Source organism: Dasypus novemcinctus, chromosome 4 (genome assembly GCF_030445035.2).
Source record: "Dasypus novemcinctus isolate mDasNov1 chromosome 4, mDasNov1.1.hap2, whole genome shotgun sequence".
NCBI lineage: Eukaryota > Metazoa > Chordata > Mammalia > Cingulata > Dasypodidae > Dasypus > Dasypus novemcinctus.
In genome coordinates this window covers 164,922,116-164,928,758 of record NC_080676.1, presented here as the reverse complement: position 1 = coordinate 164,928,758, position 6,643 = coordinate 164,922,116, and the positions used below count along the sequence as shown (strand labels likewise).

The following is a 6,643-nucleotide window of genomic DNA, read 5'->3' as shown; positions in this document are numbered from 1 at the left end:
GCACTTCCCCAGAGCAACGGATGCCGGCGCTGATGAGGGGGATGCTGCATTCACAGGCTCCTGGGAGTTCCAGGCCGTGGTCCTCTCTGCAGAAAAAGGACCATCTTGGGTGAGCTCTGGACCTTAGCTTCTTCTGGGCCCTTTGGCAGTGGGTACAACAGCCATGAGTCTAGGTGCCAGGATGGAAGGTGGAGCAGCCACAGGGTTCTCCACCCACCCACTCATCCCTCCCTCCATCCCTCCCTCCCTCCATCCGTCCAACCATCCATCCATCCATCCATGATCTATCCACCTACCATCTACCAATCAATCCATCATCTACCTACCATCTATCTATCCATCCATCATCCATCCATCCATCCATCCATCATCTACCTACCTATCATCTACCAATCCATCCATCTACCTACCATCTGTCTATCCATCCATTCATCATCTATCCATCCATCCATCCATCCATGATCTATCCACCTATCATCTACCAATCCATCCATCTACCTACCATCTATCTATCCATCCATCATCCATCCATCCATCCATCCATCCATCATCTATCTATTCATTTCTCATCTATCTTTCATCTATTTTTCCATCTGTCTGGCCATCTGTCCATCCATCCATCCATTCATTCATTTCTTTCCTAGAAGTCCCATTGATGAGAGCTTCTAACGCTTCCGTCCACTGACGGAACGGAATTACTCTCAGGGACTTGCTCACACCATCAGGTCTACCATGGTGACAATGACAACTCTTGACCCCTGGCCATTCTTTTGTTCTTCCCACAACTCCTTTTCTGGGCCAGACCTTGAGGGGCCGGGGCCCAGTAAAGGTGCAGTTTTCTCCTGCCCATACCATCACCTACTCCCCAGAGGGGACCATGAAAGTGACTGCCACACTTGCAAAGGGGAGCACATGGCCTCTCAAACCCCTCCCACCACAGAGAGCTCTGCGAGAGCCCCCTTTCCGGCCCCCTCCCTCGGCCCACCTCCTGTGAAGAAGCTCCAGCCGAGCCGGCCGCCCTCCAGAGGCACCTGCTGTGCAAAGCCCTCGGCCAGGGGCCCTGTGCCCACTTCCTCCCCACCACTCCACCCCTCCTCACCACTGGAAGCCCCTGTGGGGGGAGCAGCTACCCAAGTGAAGGGAAGTGGGCGCAGCGGGAGGCCAAGCGGAGGCCAGCCCCTGCTCCCGCCTGCGGCAGGGCAAGCCCCCTGGTCTGCGGAGCCGGCGTTTCCCTCGGCTGCCAGCCCATCCTCGGCGCTTGCTGAGCTACTTGTTCCAAGACAAGGAAAGCAGAGTTTGCGTGCGCCGATGCTGAAGAGGAGGCTCGCCGCCACCCCACGTGGAAAAGTTGGCCCCTGCTCCTCACAAATCAAAGGACAGTGCAACAAGGACAGAAACTGCTGACATGGCGAGAGTCATCCCAAAAGATGAGGCGCTTTTGCCTGGGGTGACCGAAGGTCTTTTTCCTTCGCCTTCACGTGTTCTTGGAATAAGATACACATGTTCCATTGAGCAGGCAACTAGAAATGTCAGTGAAATGGGAATGAAATAGGAGATGGGTTTACAATCAAGAATATACACTGACTTTAAAAGTAGGTTTGATTAAAATCTAAAAAGTAGATTTGCCAAAAGGCAAAAGAAAAATTAGCTTGAAGAAGGTCTCTAATGTTTAATTTTTTAAGTACATAAAATAAAATACAGACAATGCCACATGGCTTACTGGTTCTCTGGACTCCAGCCCAGCACCAACTTTCTCAGCAAACAATGGGATGTTCCAGAGGGCCTGGGGCGTCCACCGACTGAGGTCTTGGTGCTAATGGGGACAGGCCAGGACTCCTAGTTGAGTGCTCTTTCCCACATGCCCCTGCCTTTCCCATAAATCTGCTTCCCTTTGGTGAGAGCTTGGTGAGGACTGGGGAGGAGTGCAAGGAGGAGAAAAAAATAATAAAGTTGGGACCGGAGCAGTCAAGAGCTTTCAGCCACATTCCACTTGCCTCCTGGCACGCTGGCTGCCGTAAAAATGAATTACCCGTCGAGTCGGTGGCCACTTGGGGCCTGCAAAATGCACAATGAGGGGTGGGCGGGGTGGGCAGGGTGGAAAGAGGCTGGTAGAGGAAAGGGCTTCGGCCCACTGGCAAGTGGACAACACCCCCATGCAACCCCAGCGCCCTCCGACATCCCGCTCTCCTCCCCCATGGCCCCCGCCTCCTCCTTCCGCTGGGGCATTCTTAGCCGGGGGGGGGGGCAGCGAGGGTGGGAACCTGAAGAGAAATGGCTGGAAGCCCTGTGGGGATGTAGCCGCGTGAACGAGGTGGGGATGAGGGCAGAAGACCCAGAGATTGCAGGGCTCTGAGGCCACAGAAAGGAGCTGGGATTGTTTGTTCTACTAAGACCAACAGAAAACTAGTAGAGGCGGTTTTGAGCATTGTTTTTCCAAGAATTATGGACATTTTGCAAATATTGTAATCGCTCTTACCTGTATTTTTTAAAAAGCAGTTCACAGGATGGCGTTTTCGGGGAGATTGTGTCCTGGCCTCTCCAGGGAGTGGTGGCAGCGGCTGCCCCACACTCCCCCTGCCAGCCCCAGCAGCCACCAAGCCATGTCCTCTCGTGCATTTGTCTGCTCTGACATTTCCTCTAAATGCAATCATGCAATATGCTTTATTATGCTGGCTCCTGCCCTGGCCTGATGTTTTCGAGGCTCACACCTGCAGCTTGGGCCAGAGTTGCTCCTTTTCTTGGCTGCGTACTATTCCCTTGTACAGATAGACCAAATGCCACATCTCTTCCTCCATTGATGGACCCTGGGTTTATTTTCCCTTTTGGCTACTGTGAATCACACTTCTGTAGGTCATGAGCAGCTTTCTGTGCGGCTGTGCTTTCACTCAGCAATCCCAGGGGTGGGGTTGCTGGGGCACATGTGCTTCTTTTCACTCTTTCAGGAACTGCCAAACTGCTTTCCACAGTGGCTGTGCCAGTCAACATCCCACCAGCAAAGCCTGAGGGATCGGTTTCTTCACATCCCCTTGGTGGGCCGATATACACAGACACTCACTCAAGAAGACACACAGAAGAGGAGAGAACTTTGTCGGTTTTGATCCGGGAGCCCCAGGCAGAGAAAAGGTTTTGTCTGGTAGTTTGCAGCTGAGCAGTTGAGAAGGCCCTGAAAGAAACAAGCCCTGTGCCAGCCTACTGCTGAGGTCAGAAGAAGCTGGGCCCACAGAGCTGACTTGGGAGGAAGAAGGAAGGCGAGACCAGGCAGAGATCACCCGCCATCTTGCTTCAGCACACAGCGGCTGGCTTTGGTAAGAAAGTACCTCTTATGGTACCTTGAGATGGACTCTTCAGGGCCTGGTAACTGTAAGCTTCTACCCTAAATAAATACCCTTTATAAACGCCAGCAGAGTTCTGGTACTTTGCATCAGCACCCCTTTGGCTGACTCACACAGAGATGTTCCAGATTTGGAGCCTGGTACAAATGGAGGTAATACATAATTCTGTGCCCCTACTTGTCTCCAGCCAACCCAACCCCACCTCCACCACCAATGATGACCAGCTAGCTGCAAACTCCGGCAGAAAAATAGATGACCTTCTTCAAGGACACGCCTTGAGAAATGAGCAGTGGTCAAAGCTGGGCTGTATTTCGAAGGTAGAGACACTCGGACTACCTGATGATTGAGTGCGGGGGACGTAGACTCGGCAGGGAGTCCCGGCTTTGTGGCCGAGGGGCCGAGTGGGCAGCAGTCTTCCAAAGTGGCGAGGCAGAAGCAGGCGTGGCAGGGGCAGGCTCCTGGATTAAGGATTGGCCATCAGGCTGAGTTGCTCTTTGCCGCCCAAATGGGGATGGCCAGCTGGCTTTGGATATGAGCTATTATAAAAGCAGTATCATATAAGCATGTGCTGCTCTTAATTAAGAAGACTGCCAGCATGACTTTATAAAGAAACAAGTGCCTTTGCCAAGGATGGCTGAAGGTGGAGTGGAAAGGGTGAGGGTCCTTCATTTATTCCCCCCCTCCCCCATGTGGGAAATCCCTATAAAGTGCCTTCTCCTACCTGTCTCTGACCCTCTCCTGTCGCAGTGTTCACCTGAAGACTGCGCCCAGGTGAGCAGACAGGTTCCCGGGGCCTTGCAGCTGCCTCTTGGAGTCGAATGGCAGCGGGTATCTTGAGGGGGTGAACCCCACGCCCCAGGATGGCTGGGAAGGGTCCAGGAGGGCTGCCTCGATGCCGCAGAACCCCGGTGCTTCATTCCCTGCACGGAAGGCTTCACCTGCCTCCCGGCTAGAGCTGCAGGTGTCTGTGTGGCCAAGGGACAGCCTTCCGGTCATGCCTCGTGGATGCCCAAGCACACTGTATTTATGGAATAGTAATTAATTACTGTCCCCCTCATTTAACTAACCAAACCCTGGCTGCCAGTCAGCCTTCGGCCTGCATGAGATGGACTTACATCACTAAGCTGATCAAATTTCAACCAAAAGCAAAGAAACATGGTGTTTTCACTGATGCTGGAGACTTCAGGCTGGACGTGGGCATGCCCACCAGAGTCCCCAGCATGATAGAAGGCCGCCGCTGGGCGCCCTGGGGCAGGGCTGGCTTTAGGGACCTGGAGGCTCACGCCCTGTCCCCAATACGCTCCTGGTCAGGTGAAGACTGACCACAGGGCCTGTGGCATCGAGCCGGGAGCCGCTGAAAAGAAATCAATGAGGAAAGCAGATGTGGCTCAACAGATAGAGTGTCCGCCTACCATATGGGAGGTCCAGGGTTCAAACCCCGGGCCTCCTGACCTGTGTGGAGCTGGCCCACGCACAGTGCTGATGCGCACAAGGAGTGCCCTGCCACGCAGGGGTGTCCCCTGCACAAGGAGTGCACCCCGTAAGGAGAGCCGCCCAGTGTGTAAAAAAGCGCAGCCCACCCAGGAGTGGTGCTGTGCACACAGAGAGCTGACACAACAAGATGACACAACAAAAAGAGACGCAGTTTCCCAGTACCGCCTGAGAATACAGGTGGACACAGAAGAATACACAGCGAATGGACACAGAGAGCAGACAACAGGGGACCGGGGTGGGAGGAGGGGAGAGAAATAAATGAAATAAATCTTTAAAAAAAAAAAGAAATCAATGAAATTTCTCTGAAAAGTCCGCAGCCCATCTCCCGCAGTGAGTGCAGGAACTTATTCTTTTCTTTGCCTTGTGAGTTAAAGTTCAATTTGGAAAATGGCAGCCATTAAATCCTACCGTCAAATCATTTAAAGTGCCTCTGAGTGGCTCCAGCCAGGAGGCCCCGGGGCTCAGCCCCCACCGCCCCCGCCCAGGCCCTCCTAGCCAGGCCCTCGGCAGCAGGGAAGGGAATGCGTCTGCAAGTAGCAGGCCAGGCCTTGGGGGAGGAAAAACGAAAACGCCCCCCTTCACCCAGGGAAGGGCGCACAGGCTGCTTGCCCCTGACCTGCAGGGCCGCAGAGCTGCTGGCCATGCCAGGGCTTCGGGAGCCAGGTGGCCGGAGCGTCCCCAGGCTGCCGAAGGATTCTGAAAAGTGGACGTCTAGAGTGGAGGCCTGGTTAGAAGCAGCCTGGGAGGGGACGTGCTCGAAGCCCTGCTGGTGAAGCAGGGTGCTCCTGGGTCCCCACGGCAAGGCAAGGCCCCGGGGGTGGGCGGGGGTAGCCAGAGCGGCCCTGCACTCCCAGGCTGCTCCAATGGAGGGGGCTGACCCTGACCCCTGCGCCCAGTCCCTGTATGGGACCCCAGTGGATCCTGAGGACCCTAAGCCCGGGGAGGGGTGCTGAGCAGAGACTCATCCATCCACTGCTGTTACCCCTGAGCTTCAAACTTGAACAAACAACAGATGATGAAATGGAATCTGAACTTGGCTCGTGAGCAAGAGAGGAAGAAGGACTATCTCTTCACCGTGCTTAACCTCTACCTTTTTATGTGAGGCTGTGGGTGGAACTGTGGCCCCTGCTCAAGGCTCAAGGACTCACCTGGGCAGGTGGCCTGATCTGGACATGAGGCCTTTGCAGGTGTCCTTGAGTAAAGGTGAGGTCATGCGGGAGTGGGAAGGGCCCTAAATCCAACGGCTTAAAGAACGGGAATATATTAGCGTAAGGTATTGGATCTAGAAAAAAGTCCAAACCAAGGCGCCACCAAGGCGGTGCTTTCTTCCTGCAGACCTGCGTTCTGGGCTGGCTGCTGGCGATCCTTCGTCCTGGGCTCCTCTGTCACATGGCGCCTCTCCATTCTCTTCTGGGTTCTGTCGAAGTCCTTGCTTCTGTGCTTTCTCTCCCTTGTCTGAATTTCATTCCACCTATAAAGGACTCCAGGAAGGGGAGTAAGAGCCATCCTGATTGTGGTGGGTCACACCTTAAATGCCTTAAATGAAGCAATCTCATCAAAGGTCCTACTTACCATGGGTTCAAACCCACAAGAATGGATTACGTTTAAGAACATATTTCTCAGGGGCACACACAGCTCCGAACCACCACAACCATCCTCCTTTTTGTCCTTATCATAACCCCTAGTCAAGACTGAGCTCCTGTTCCATTTGACAGGTAAGGAAATGGAGGTACCAAGATGACTCAGGGGTCAACTGCATAGCTGAGATGAGAGTGTAGATTTAGAAGAGGCGAGCCCAGTGCATCCTCTGCTCTACC

The 6,643-nt window shown here is 54.0% G+C and overlaps 1 long non-coding RNA gene across 1 annotated transcript; it reads right to left on the bottom strand.

Moving 5' to 3' along the window:
- Nucleotides 1-1,654: 1,654 nt before the first annotated feature.
- LOC139438829 (uncharacterized) lies at nt 1,655-3,933 on the bottom strand. The gene is made up of 2 exons (XR_011648554.1): nt 2,477-3,933; nt 1,655-2,055 (listed from the first exon to the last, which is right to left on the bottom strand). It is a non-coding gene; the product is annotated as an uncharacterized lncRNA (long non-coding RNA).
- Between the last annotated feature and the right edge of the window lie 2,710 nt (nt 3,934-6,643).